This window comes from Mus musculus, chromosome 14 (genome assembly GCF_000001635.26).
Source record: "Mus musculus strain C57BL/6J chromosome 14, GRCm38.p6 C57BL/6J".
Classification (NCBI taxonomy): domain Eukaryota; kingdom Metazoa; phylum Chordata; class Mammalia; order Rodentia; family Muridae; genus Mus; species Mus musculus.
The window spans coordinates 61,312,489-61,326,430 of NC_000080.6; the positions used below are offsets into that span (position 1 = coordinate 61,312,489).

Here is a 13,942-nt window from a genome sequence, read left to right on the forward strand (position 1 = left end):
GGAGGAAGAGGAGGAGGAGGAGGAGGAGGAGGAGGAAGACAAGTGGAGCAGAAGCACATGGCCTGGAGAAACTGCAAGTTCTAATGGGTCTCATAGATGTGGAAGATGGTAGTGTAGCAATAGATCTGCCCAATCCAGGCACACGGCATATATTCATATTAATTGAGTTGTGTTTTCATTGCCAGGTCATATTTGGGTTGGAGATTTACCACACTTAATTTGTGGCAAGCCAAAGACAAACACTTGGTCTTTTGGCTGCACCACACTGGGGAGGAGGCTCTTGAAGCTCTGAGGTCAGACCAGCCTGGTCTAGATAGTGAGACTCAGAGAGAAAAAGAGAGGGGGCAAGAGAGAGACAGAGGCACAAAGAGACACAGACAGAGAGACGGAGACAGAGATAGAAGAAAGAAGGAAGGAAGGAAGGAAGGAAGGAAGGAAGGAAGGAGAAGAAAGAAAGAGAGAGGGAGAGAGAGAGAGAAAGAGAGATAAGGAAAGAAAGAAGGAAGAAAGAAAGAGGCTGGAGCGATGGCTCAATGGCTAAGAGTACTGGCTGCTCTTCCAGAGAACCTGGGTTCAATTCCCAGAACCCACATGGCAGGTCTCAAATGTCTATCACTCCAATTCCAGGGGATCTGATGCCCTCACACAGACATACATGCAGGTAAAACACCAATGCACATTAAATAAATAAATAAACAAATAAATAATTTTGAGAGAAAGAAGAGAAGAGAGAAGAGAAGAGGAGAGGAGAGGAGAGGAGAGGAGAGGAGAGGAGAGGAGGGGAGGGGAGGGGAGGGGAGGGGAGAGAAAAGAAAGAAAAGGAGAGGGAGAGGGAGAGGGAGAGGGAGAGGGAGAGGGAGAGGGAGAGGGAGAGGGAGAGGGAGAGGGAGAAAGTTAGTTCAAGGCTGGGAGGGAGAGTATGTCAGGTAGGGACTGAGGGATGCTGGGAGAACCTGGAGGCCAGGTCTACTTTGATATGTAAAGCATGCACCTTAATCCCTAGTCCTAGGGTCTTAAACCAAACAGCAAGCAGCCAGTACAGTCAGCTTCAGTACAACCTTACCCTTCAGCTGGCACATCTTTTGCTAGGCTACATACATTCCTATCTCATAGAACAAGCTCAGGGGAGTGAGATGATTTAAGGAAGGCCGCACAGATGGTAACCCTGAGGTGTCATCCTCTCCACCTCCCCCCACCTCCCCCCACCCCCAGTGCCATACGCCTCAGGTCTGCACTGGGCCCCTCCCTGCTGCACACACACAGACATGGATGGCACAAGTACAGGGCCTTTCTGATCAATGCTGAGCTCTGCTGAGCCAATCCTGTGCCCGAGGCTTGACAGTCGCATTCCACACAGAGAGAGAGTGCTTGTTCAACAACACTCATATCCCAGATGAATATTAATAATCCTACTCTGAAGTGCATGCTCATGTTTGTGGATACACACAGATGCTACCAGGCACTAGACCTCACTTGCATGCAAGTGAGCACTTAGGCGTGAACTTTGCAAGGAACACCTCGATTTACACTAACATCATTTGTTTTCTTCCTACAGATTCACAGATACGTTGTTACCTCATCCAGAGACTCACCCCTCTCCACAACACATTCCTATTTGGAGACTAAATGTGTAAATTTATGGACAAGTAATACTTAGTGGTATTCAGTAAGGTGGCTACTAGCTACATGTGACTGTTGATTATTTAAAATGTAGCTATTCTGGGTCTGGAGAGATGGCTCAGTCAGAGAAGTTTTTGCCTTGTAACATGAAAAGAAGCAGAGATGGCGTCACATCTATAATCCCAGGCAAAGAGGATGGAGGCAGGGAGGTCCTGAGGGGAGAGGAGAGAGGGGAGAGGGGAGGAGTGGAGAGAGGGGAGAGGGGAGAGGGGAGAGGGGAGGAGAGGGGAGAGGAGAGGAAGAGGAGAGGAAGAGGAGAGGAAGAGGAGAGGAAGAGGAGAGGAAGAGGAGAGGAAGAGGAGAGGAAGAGGAGAGGAAGAGGAGAGGAAGAGGAGAGGAAGAGGAGAGGAAGAGGAGAGGAAGAGGAAGAGGAAGAGGAAGAGGAAGAGGAAGAGGAAGAGGAAGAGGAAGAGGAAGAGGAAGAGGAGAGGAGAGGAGAGAAGAGAAGAGAAGAGAAGAGAAGAGAAGAGAAGAAAGAGAAGAGAAGAGGAGAAGAGGGAAAGGATTGATGAATGAAACAAAGAAACAAAACCCAACCAGCAAACCAATGTTCCCTGGGAACCAGGACTTACAGATGAGCTGTGACCTGATGACCTGATGATCGTGGTGACAGCAACAGTCCCCTCTCACTACAGCACGGGAACAGGAGAGACACATGGGGTTCTGCTGTGATGGGTATAGTAAAGTCACATTTGGGCTCCATATTGTGAACGGGGGATCTGCAGGCTCCATATTGTGAACGGGGGATCTGCATATGTGTGTGTTATTAAGAGCTTGGCGTCTGCATGCTACAAATGGTTTCTTGCTCTGATTAACCCCTCCCAGCCCAGATGCTCCCGGAGGAGTACAAGCTAAACACTGGCAGAAAAGAACTGGACTCAGCTTTAAGAAGTATGGGCCCAGACATCTACAGAGTGAGGGAAGAGATCAAGGGAGGGTGAGAGATATGGAAGTCTCAGAAATGCTGACCAGCAGACAGAAAGGCAAGGCAGACCTCTGGGGTGATGCTGGCCTTTGCCTACACCCACCCCTGACCCCACCACCATAGAGACTGTTGTGAGGGAGGATATGAAAGTCAGGTTTTAGGGTGTTAAACAGCTTCCTTGTGTCTGAATAAAGTACTCGTTGGCCTTTGTAGTAAGGGACCCATAGAGCTCCACACCTGGCTTGCAGAGTGGGCTTCAGGTCATTTTTCTACAGATAAGGATCTAACGAGTTCGATCCGACATTCAAAGACACGTGTGACTCCCAGAAGAATCCCAAAAGCTTCAGTCTCACCTCCAGTTCATCCCTCCTGCTCCAGAACACTGTCTGGCGTCTAGAGCTTTCCCTGACAGAGCTTACCTGCAGCACTCAGGGGAAGTGACAGCCTCGAGTCCCACCCTGCTAACAGCCTACATCTTCTGGGGTGGCACTGCTGAAAACCGGCCCCAGAGCAAGCAACGCCAAAAGCATAAACAAACACATGTGTTGTTTTCTACAGTCTCAGAATTTACCGAGTAAGTTCATAGCTGCGTTTGACTCGTTGGCTGTAAGTTGCCACGTAGTCCTGATTGCCCTTAACTGCCAGCTACTGGCAAACAGAGATTCTTCTAGACAGCCTTAATGATTGACAGGAGTTCTCCAGCTACACACATGCGTGCACACACACACAGCTCCAGTACAAAAGGGTTAAAGATGCCTTCAAGTTCAAAGAGGCCTTGCAGAAAGCAGAGGCAGAGAGAGCTAAGAAGACAAGAGTCACTGTAGGCTGTTAGGTAGGACACTAAGGCACCCAGGGGTGAAGGCTGAAGGAAGGCAGGATCTTAAGGTAGACTTGTGGAGCAGATAACAGTTGGACTGATGAGCTAAGGCCCTGGAGAACCATGCTGAGTTGAAACCCCAGAGCAGCTGACTGTTCTCTGTCACTCCTCTGCTTTGAAGCATTGAGGTGGGTGCCTTTCCCCTCCTTGGTCTGGTGCGTGCAGTAAGTTCTTGGGCCTGTTTTTTAAAAGAGAGTTTTAATCTCTCCATGTGTTCATATGGTCTCAGTTTTCATTTTGTCTATTTGAGACAGTCTCACTCTATAGCCCTGACTAGCATGGGATCACTATGTAGATCAGGGTAGCCTTGAACTCCCAGGACTCTGCCTGCCTTTGCCTCCTGAGTGCTGAGATTAAAGGCCACCGCAACCAGCCCACATGATCTCAGTTCACTTTGAGTTTATAGCTGGGACTTGTCTCAGCATCTGCACTCAAAGTACAGCCTCTGGCTGCTTGTAAATGGAGTCACCCAGGGCAAGGCACGGCTGGAAAGCCACCATTTCACAGTGTGGAGTCACCTAGAGCAGGGTCCAGGGTTCAATCCCTAAAACTGTCTTTTAAAAAGTTGGGGAGAGGGCTGGAAAGGTGGCTTATCAGTTAAGAGCACTGACTGCTCTTCCAGAGGACCTGAGTTCAATTCCCAGCAACCACATGGTGGCTCACAACCATCTGTAATGGGATCCGATGCACTCTTCTGGTGTGTCTGAAGACAGCTACAGTGTACTTACATATAATACATACATACATACATACATACATACATACATACATACATAAACAAATAAATCTTTTTTTTTTTAAGTGGGGGAGAGTGGTCGGGAGAGGAACGATTCTCCTGACCCTGGTTTTCCATGTAACAGTTATTGGAGGTGGCTTGTCATTTTAAGTTCTTTCTTTCGCCTCTTTAGTATTTATATGAATCTTTTTTAAAAGCTACCTAGGTATGCCTCTGTGTAGCTTTGGCCTATAGGGATGAAATCAAGAGAAAACAGGGACTCCCAGTTCCCGTAAAGGAGGCGGAGCCTGACTCAGGTTTCAGCTGCAAACCATCCCTGTCCTGAAGAAGTGTGTTTTCCTTTGAGTAGAGACAGTCAGCTCCCCCTGGTGGTGACTTCATTTTCCAGGTAAGTCCAGGGTGAGCCCGAGTGACAGAGCTTGGGAACTGACATCACTGGCTTGAGGACACTGGGTCTTCCTGCCCACCATGACTAACTCTAGAGGGCCTGCCTGCAGAGTGCCCAGCCTAACTGAAAGCTTGCTCCAGCTAACAAATTGCCTTGCTCAGTGTAGTCTTACTGTCATTCCCCTGCAGGCACGGATCCCTGGATCTGGGAGCTTTTCCTTTCACTCACTCGTGTCAAAAGAGCACAAGGCCACCGTGTGTCCTAGGGAACACAGGGAGGTTTTGAAGAATTCTGTATTAGGAAGACCGAGAATGTTCTAGGCTCAGTGTGATCAGCAAGCCTGCAATGAACGAACACTGAATTCCATGACTGCCTCCCTGAGCTCAGCCAAGGAAGGCGCTCACAGGCAGTATGGGCTGAACAGACTCATAAATGTGGAAGCTCAGAGAAAAACACAACCACTTCAGGGGGCAGAGAGTATTCCTGTTTGTCTTGATTTTCATCACTCTAACATATTCACCGTTGAGGAACATGTGCTCCGAAGCAACAGACTGTGGAGTTTAAGGCTCTCCCTGCCAGCTGGGCAGGCAGCAGAGAGTACTCATGGCCGTGAGGACCCAGGTTTGCTGTTCTGTACTCACATTGGCAGGCTCCCACTCACCGGTAACTCCAGCTCCAAGGATGCTCTCTTCTGGCCTCTGCGGGCACCAGGCACACAGATGATCCATATACGTACATGCAGACAAACACTCATATACATAAACAAAAATAAACACATCTATAAAAAGTAAAAAGACCTCCTGTCCTTTGTCCCTTGGTGCCAGTGCTCTGAGAAGACATGCAGGTGCTGCCTCCTGTGAGCTGCAGGAAACACTGCAGGCATGTCGGACGGTCGCACTGTGCACTGACTTCAGCAGTGGGTGACAAACCATGTCGTTTTGTCTTCTCCAGCAGCTTAAAGCAGAAAGTATTTAAACCCACTGCCATCTTGCCCATCTGTGTGATATCCCATAGAACTCCATGGAAGGTTCTTGATGGGAAAGTGCGGTCTGAGAAGCAGCCACAGCAACCGTTCCTTCCCACAGCCTCTTCTTCCTGGGAAGAAGCAAGAAGCGTAGCTGCCCTGCTGTCAGGACAGGCATGGGTATTCATAAAACATAGCCTTCTTTAGGACAACTGAAAGAAAACTGGAAAAAAGAAAGAAAACAAGCAGACTTGAACACTGAAGCAACCTCAAACATCTCTTTATTTTGACAATATATTTTTGTAAGGAAAATAAATAATCATATGATCAGGAATGCATATAACTAGATGAAATCAAGAAAAAATAACAGTATGAATTTTAAAAGTTATGAAATTATCATTGCTTAGAATGGGACTAAGGGAAGTGCTGAAATATAACAAAAAAAATAGGAAAAAAATGTAGATTGTCCCACTGTAAATGTTCACAAGTTTTAAATAAGCAGGATTATTACAGATGAGTGTTTAAAAGGTCAGAGCCTTGCCCTCCCGGCTTTGCACCGTAAGTATGGAAAGAAATACGGCAACCATAGGTCATTAGTCAAGGGACCCCAAAACTCAGGCATTTGGTGCACTGTGTTTTAAAAGTAGGCTTTGCTTTTCAGCTTCCTCTGCAGTTCTATGTGAAGATGGTAAATCGGTTTTTACTTGTTTTATTAATAAAACGTAATTTGGATATCTTGAGTTGATGGTTTTGTGGTTTAGCTGGGTAAACTATCTTTTAAACTATCTTTGTAACAAATAAGTTACTTATAAAAAATTTTAAAAACCCTTATATTATAAAAAGGAAAAAAAAGGAGAGGAAGGAAAAAAAGAAAGAAAGAAAGTCTTTTCAATTCTGCCCCATATCTCAAGCTAGCAAGCCCTCCCATCTCCCAGCCTGGGCACATAGACATTTCTGTAGTCTATTCCAGGCGTGAAATTGTAAACCCAACAAGCCAGGTCTCATAGAAGCACTTTCATTGTTCAAATAAAAGGAGGCTTTGTGGTTTATAGATGGCTTCTTGATTGTAAAGTGGACAACGCCTCTCACCACCCTTTGCAGTTTTTACCCGTCCTTTCTTGGAGTTCAGTGCCAGGTGCTGTGTTGCTGACTTACCGAGGGCAGGTGTGAGTGACATAAAGAAACAAAGTAGCAATGTCTGTGGTCCATGAAAATTCTTCTAGGAGAAAATCGCCACCAAAAGGAAGCCACAACTCACCTTCTATTCACATCCCTGCTGTCTCAGTGCAGGTAAAGGCACTGCTCTGGGCCTGAAGTCCATTAGAACTGACCATCACCACCTCCCCTCCCACCAACTAGGTACCCCAGGAAGATCGCTTAACCCCCTTCACAGGATCCTATGTTATAGCCCAGGCTAGCCTTCAAATTGTGTTCTGCAAGCCTTAGTCTCCTGATTATAGGTACTATAATCTCTCTACCTCTACGACTCACACTGCCCTCCCCTCTCCCCCTCCCTCTTCTGCCCCTTTCCCTCCCCTCCCCAACTCCCTCTCCACACACTGAAATCCCTCTTTGATTTTATAAACTCACTGAACAAGCTTCAATTTGCCTCATCCTGAAATCCCCACCTGGGATTACAGGCCCAGGAAACCATGTTTGGAAAGCCATGTATACTTTAATGCCTATGGATCTTCAAGATGTTGTGGGGAGGAGCTCTAGGTAGTCAAAGCTCTAAGTTGAGAAGAGACAAAGTGTGGCTACAGGGTACCAGAGGGAGGAAGGGACCCTTGTGGGGAGAAAATGAATCTGAGTTATCATCCCCTAGAACCCGCACCGAGGGGAATGGAGGTGTCACCTCCCCAGGCTGATGGTGTGGCCAAGAACAAACTGAAGGAAGCCACACAGACTAACTGGCTGGCTCTGAGCACCTCTTCAGGCTGGGATTTCATGGGGGATCTCCTAACTCAGCCTAGCTCCATTTCACAGCTCAGCAGAGTCTGTCCAATAGTGATTGGCCTCCTGGGACCCAAAGCCAGGAAGACAGCTTTTTTTTTTTTTTTTAAGATTTATTTATTTTATTTATTGAGTACATTGCGGCTGTCTTCAGACACACCAGAAGAGGGCATCAGATCCGATTATAGATGGTTGTGAGCCATCATGCGGTTGTTGGGAATTGAACTCAGGAAGAACAGTCAGTGCTCTTAACCACTGAGCCATCTCTCCAGCCCCGGAAGACAGCTTTTGAGAAAGATCAGGCTAGGGTAGGGTAAGGCTTAGGAAAGACTCAGCACCAATGTGAAGTTAAAAGGGAGAGCGCTGGTGCCCAGGCAGCCGGAAGGAGCTGCGGCCTTCAGTGGGGAAGCCACACTTCCCTGACCGTGTCCTAGACTTGTAGAATGGCTCCTCTCAGGGGCAGCACCTTTGCCTGCAACAGATTACAGACATTTTAGCCCTGTGTAAGCTGAGGGTGTTTTGCTTTGTTTTCTAGAGTCTCATGTAGCTCAGGCTGGCCTCAGACTTGACGTGCAGCCAGCATTTCTCATTGTAGCATCGTTGTTTGGGGTGCCTTTAGGGACTGAATGACGTATTGTCTCTGAAGGCAATTTCACCTCTATCAGTTGAGTAGAAGTTTCTAGACTTTCAGTCAACCTGAAAGAAAGTCTGCCTTCTCAGACCCTCCTAATTTCCCTGTCCTTTCTGCCTTCCTCCCATGTCTCAGGCAGAAGAATGAGCACACTACAGACCCTTCCTATTAGGCAAGATGGGGTCAAATTCTGGTGGTGGCTGGAGGGAGTCTGATGGTTGTTTGTTCAGCCACAGCTGGGTCACAAGGCTCTTACACAAGTGTGTGGCCTCAACTTAGGCCTGGTGTCCTATAAGCCAGGATGAATCAGCAGCTCTGGGAGGACCTCAGGGACACTCTCCTGCAGGTCCACCTCTGGCCCCATGCAATCAGCATCTAGATAACACCAGAAACAAGGCCAGGCCTGACTCTGAGGCTGCCTTGGCTCTGGGAAGACAAGCACATGGTCATTAATGCGTAACCCCTAATTTGGGGTGGGGGTAGGGTGTCTATAGGGAAGTCAAGGAGAGAAAATCATTGCCTTCTTAGCCTAAGTACTAACATGCATACACACATTTGACTGCACTCTATCTCGGAACCTCGTCAGACAGGCAATACGGGAATTCAAAGGACAGCAAAAGAAGAAAGGAAAAGAAAAGAAAAATTTCATAAAAGCTGGGAGGGGGGGGAGCAGTGTTGAGATAAACAATGAAATCATAGCATGTGCAAATAGTTCACAGGACAAAAAGGCCAAGGTTCAGTGTTATAGGTATGGACACTGTCTGTGCAGCTCAGGGGACTTCCTCTCTGCCACACACAGGTATGAGGGGAGGCAGCATTAGCCTATCTGAGGTGCCTAAGTACAAGAAGTTTCTACCCTCGTTTTAGAGACAAAGCACAGAGACATTCAGACACTTGAGTGATTCACACCCAGCATTTGAGCTTTAGAGGCACATCTCAGAGACCACACTCTTGAATGACACGGAAGTTAGGCTCCAAAATTTAGAGCTCTCAGGACATGTCACAGGAACTGGTAGGAAGTGGAAAGGGAACATGACCCTCGGGCCACCCTCTCACTTCATTCCCGCAGCCATTGCCCCTCTGTCACTGAGTCACTGAGCAGAACGCTATTGGTTTCTTCTCTGTTGGCCATGCTCAGAGGGAGCATTGAGGAAGCTTAACATCAGAAACTGGAGAAGTGAGAGGAAGACCATGAGCTGATCAGAGGCTGTCGGGACCTTTCCCGCTCTGACTGACAGAGAACACATGTACCCTTTACCAGGACCAAGATCCTGATCAGCTGAACATCAACATTGGGACTTAAAGGTCTCCAGATGACAAGCCTTCCCCATGTCCACAGTATTTCCCCATTCCCTCCTTCATTTTTAAATACAGAAAAATTAGAAAAATATGTAAGAATTAAAATGTCATCAAACTCCTTAATGACAATAACACAGAACTCTCCAAAGGATCTTCAAAATTCTATGGACAATGTAAACAGTAAGCCTGTATTAGAATCCACAAGCTAAGATACAGATAGAGTCCAAGTCTATGCTGCTATGTTAATAATCAGATGGCTAAGTTTGAAGAAAAAGGGATGGCTCTACCTTACAAGAAAATGTCAATTCATAAGTGTAAAAGGAATGAAAGGAACAGAAACTCACCCTAGAATATTCTAGTAATAACTGTTGCAGGTAAGATTCATCCACGGATGCTTAAAATTACATAGTGAAAACTTTAGATACGCTGAGTATTTGTACAATCTCAAAGTCTGCTCAGCAACACTTACTGTTGCAGAAATAATCTTAGCCAGGTATAGTGGTTCACACCCACAGGCTCGCCATTTGGGAAGAGGGGGTATGAAGATGAGGAGTTCAAGGTCATCCTTGGCTACATAGCAAGTTTGAGGCTAGCTTGGGCTATGTGAGGCCTGTTTCAAAAACAAGCAAGCAAACAAATAAAACAACAACAACAACAAAAAAATGTGGCTATGGGAAATCCACCAAACATGGCTGCGTAGACACACACAGTCTATAGCCAATTGAAAGTCTTCATTCCAGCCAGCTGGACTATCTACACTTAGGTATTCAGAACTTAAGTGCAGTTCTGGGTGTTTAGTGTAAAAGATTTATAAAGGCAAAAAACAACATCCCGGTATCTCACTCTACAGCTGCAGGGGGACAGTTTGCTCAAGCAGGCAGTTTAACAGAAGCTAAGATAAGCAGTTAGCTGGGGTAGCTTGACCTTGGGTTCCTAGAATAGTTGAGTAATTTCCCACAGGATTCTCTATCAAGGAAATAACATCTACTTAAAACCTAAAGTTCTCTCAGCAAGAATACATAATGAAACCTCCTCACTATCTTGCCCTGTCACATGTTATAGTGGGAAAATGCAGAAGCCACTTTTGCCATGTGATAAGTGTGGTTCCTCAGAAAGCTGGACTACCCTCCACCCTATTCTGCCATTAGGTGTTGGGCTTATGATTGAGACTTAGGGTGCAGCTCTGTACAATGAAGGCTTCCCCACACCTCCCCCCATGGTGGTTCCTGATGAGAGAGACAGTCCTTGTTTGTACATACTTTTTATTCACTGTTCATCATGGAAAGTGAGTGCATACAACTTCCTCGGGATGGTCCAGAAATTAAATGCCTTTTGCAGGAAGGAATGTCTGGAAAGGGAAGCTTATTGGCTAAACCCTCAGGACCAGCTCATCTAGGTATCTCATTAGCATGGAGAACTCTGTTCTGTGCTCATGACCACAGGTCACAGTTTCTTATGTGGGGAGTTGTAGTCACATGTTCCAGGCCAGGGTTATAGCAAGCTAGGAAAACTGTTATAGGCCCTTGGATTCTGTGTGACAACATTCTTTGCCCTTCAGTTGGTGGGAAACTAAGATTTGCTAATACATTCTAAAAGTTTTTTATCTTTTTTTTTTTTTTTTTGGTTTTTCGAGACAGGGTTTCTCTGTATAGCCCTGGCTGTCCTGGAACTCACTATGTAGACCAGGCTGGCCTCGAACTCAGAAATCCACCTGCCTCTGCCTCCTGGGATCAAAGGCATGCACCACCACGCCCGGCAAGTTTTTTATCTTTTGATCAGAACATTATTAGGTCTAGCTTTATCTGTTAGTCATGAGATGATAAATCTAATACGAAGCAAGGTAAGGAACGGCTATTCAGCTAGAGACGGCCCAAGAGAAACTGTAGTTTGGGTTCTAGACCTGTAACATTTCAACACCCCCACATCCTGAAGTTCGAAGTCAACTGCACTTTGTAGACACAGCAACTATCTAGGAATTTTCATTCATTCCAGTAATGAGTCCTATAGGCTTCATATCTCCCTGGTTTGATGCACAGACAAAGGCCTTGGCAATGTCCTTTCCCTAAATCTGACTCACTGTGATCACAAGGAAAGCCTCAGACAAATCCAAACTCGACAACATTCTGCAGAATGTCAATGTCATGAGAAACCAAGAAAGACCCAGGACCCAGCCCAGATTAGAACACCCAACATGCAGTGTAGAATCCTGGAAAAACAGGATGACATTTTTTTGGAGACACTGGTGAAACCTAGTTTGCAGTGCAGAAAAGCACAGCACATGAAAGTTAATTTCCTCCTTTGGACAATATGTGCCTATATGAGATGCCAACATGGAGCGGAAAAGGGTAAAGCCATAGGGTAGAACTCTACATGGCTTGACTCCTCCTCTGTGAGTCTAAAATCACTTCAAAATAAGAACACACCCAAGAACACATATACACAGCCTAAGGAGAATTATTTCCAAACAACAATCTCATATCCAATCAAACTATAAACCCACTTTGGTGACAGAACAGTGATCGTTTTCAGATGTGAACGGTCAGCCTGCCTCCATCTTTTTTTTTTTAAAGACACATTTATTCATTTATTCAGCGTCATGATCAGACTATTACATTTAGCAATCAACAGCATGGGTGAAAAAGGTCTACAGTAAAACCTTTTGTTGGAATGCTTTACACTTTCCACAGAACAGAAAGTAAAAGAACCTGTTATGCAATTAGTCACAAATAGTGACTGGAGTTTTTGCCCACACACATGAGTATTGTCTAAAACATGTCTTCTTTGTAGCAGCTAGGCCCTGCCACCACTGTGCTTGGCTGAGGTCACAAATCTGTTGTAACCTGTAGCTTCCCTGTCACTTCTCTGGCTCTCCTCTCCTGCTAAGCTTTGTTTCCTGGCTGTATGTAATTGGAACCTCCTGCCACTGCCATAGCTACTGCTGCTGCTGGAACCTCCATAGCCACCTTGGTTCCATGGTTTAGCAAAGTACTGACCTCCACCACCATAAGGGCCAGAGCTCCTGCCTCCAAAGTTTCCTCCCTTCATCGGCCCAAAATTTGAAGACTGATTGTTGTAATTGCCAAAATCATTGTAGCTTCTATCACCTCCAAAACTGCTTCCATCATTGCCAAATCTATTATAGCCATCCCCACTGCCACCATATCCACCACCACCATGGCTGCCACCAAAGCCACCACGACCACTAAAGTTCCCTCCTCAACCAAAATTGTCATTGTCACCAAAATCGCTTCCACGACCACCACCCAAGTTTCCAGAACCACTGGGACCTCTCTGGCTGGATGAAGCACTAGCCACCTCTTGCTTTGACAGGGCCTTTCTTACTTCACAGTTGTGGCCATTCACAGTATGGCATTTCTGAATAACAATCTTATCCACAGAGTCATGGTCATCAAAGGTAACAAAAGCAAAGCCCCTCTTTTTCCCACTGCCTCTGTCAGTCATAATTTCTATCACTTCAATCTTCCCATACTGCTCAAAATAATCTCGTAGGTGATGTTCTTCAGTGTCTTCTTTAATACCACCAGCAAAGATCTTTTTCACAGTTAAGTGGGCACCTGGTCGCTGCGAATCTTCTCTTGAGACAGCTCTCTTGGGTTCCACAACTCTTCCATCCACCTTGTGTGGTCTTGCATTCATGGCAGCATCCACTTCTTCCACAGTGGCGTATGTGACAAACCCAAAACCCCTGGATCTCTTGGTGTTTGGATCTCTCGTTACCACACAGTCGGTTAGTGTTCCCCATTGCTCAAAATGGCTCCTCAGACTCTGGTCGGTTGTTTCGAAGCTCAGCCCTCCAATGAAGAGCTTCCGAGCTGTTCTGGCTCCTTGGGAGCCTCTGATTTAGACATGATGGCAGGGTTACGAGAGCCTTCAGCCATGCTTCCTCGGCAGCGTCAAAGAGCAGAAAGGAATACGATAACGAACGTGCCCCACCCTGCCTCCATCTTAGGCTTAAAAGCTATCTTATAGTAAACACAAACTAGGTTTATTCCAGTTTATGATTAAATCTCTGTTTCTCAAGGATTGGGCTATGCCCAACCTTAATTACAAATGGTTCTGTACTGCCTGTTCCAGAAAATGATAACCATATCTTTGTTTCAGAAAAGTGCAGCCATCTTACAATCCAATCGTGGTTTTAAAAGGCTGCCATGACCTTATGCCCCCCTTGGAATCGCGTCTTTGTTTCAGGAGGTTATTATGACTGATGTGTCATGCTTATGTTCTGCCCCTGTAACCCCGCCTATTTCTAAATACCCCATTTGGAAACCTTCTACCTTTGAGCTATAAAAACTTTGTCTTCCTCATGTCCAAAGCTGACCTCTTGAACTCTGCCTTACAGGAGAGGTAGCCCAAATTAAAATAATAATAATAATAATAATAATAATAATAATAATGATAATAAACAAAAAAGAACCTTACTTTAATTAATTGTTTGCTTTAATTAATTTGGCCAATTAATTTGGTCAGT

At 45.9% G+C, this 13,942-nt stretch overlaps 1 pseudogene; it reads right to left on the bottom strand.

Annotated features, from left to right (window-relative positions):
• Positions 1-12,040: 12,040 nt before the first annotated feature.
• Positions 12,041-13,367, bottom strand: Gm5461 (annotated as a pseudogene).
• Positions 13,368-13,942: the final 575 nt, after the last annotated feature.